Here is a 457-nt window from a genome sequence, read left to right as displayed (position 1 = left end):
AAGTTTATGGAGATAATTGATTTCTACTTTAATAACACAAGCTCCTCAAAAAATAAACACATTCCAAACAGTCTGCATTCTGTATTTCAAATTCCAAGTCTGATTTACAATAATTTCAAGATTAATTTCAAGGTCGATACTTACAAGCTGGCAGTTCCACTATGACCATCAACATGAGCTATAAAAAGTAAAGGTATTCTTTTGCACAAATGTTTGCAAGGCAAAGCACCTATATTTGGAAGAGCATATCAATTCTATTGTTTTGTAGGAATTTAGGATTTGAGGGGTTTTCTGCCTTATATGCTTAAGACGAGAAATAAATTTAATACAGTGTTTATAGTATTATTTTTCTAATTAAAAGGCGACAAAGAATTAGCTAAATTCTCCCAACCAGAATATCACACTACAGACAGAATGTTCCAAGCAACACAGGCATACACAGAAAGATGGTCATTGC

This window comes from Phaethon aethereus (genome assembly GCF_964289735.1).
Source record: "Phaethon aethereus genome assembly, chromosome: 1".
Classification (NCBI taxonomy): domain Eukaryota; kingdom Metazoa; phylum Chordata; class Aves; order Phaethontiformes; family Phaethontidae; genus Phaethon; species Phaethon aethereus.
The sequence above is the reverse complement of the archived record's forward strand: the minus strand, read 5'-3'. Positions refer to the sequence as shown.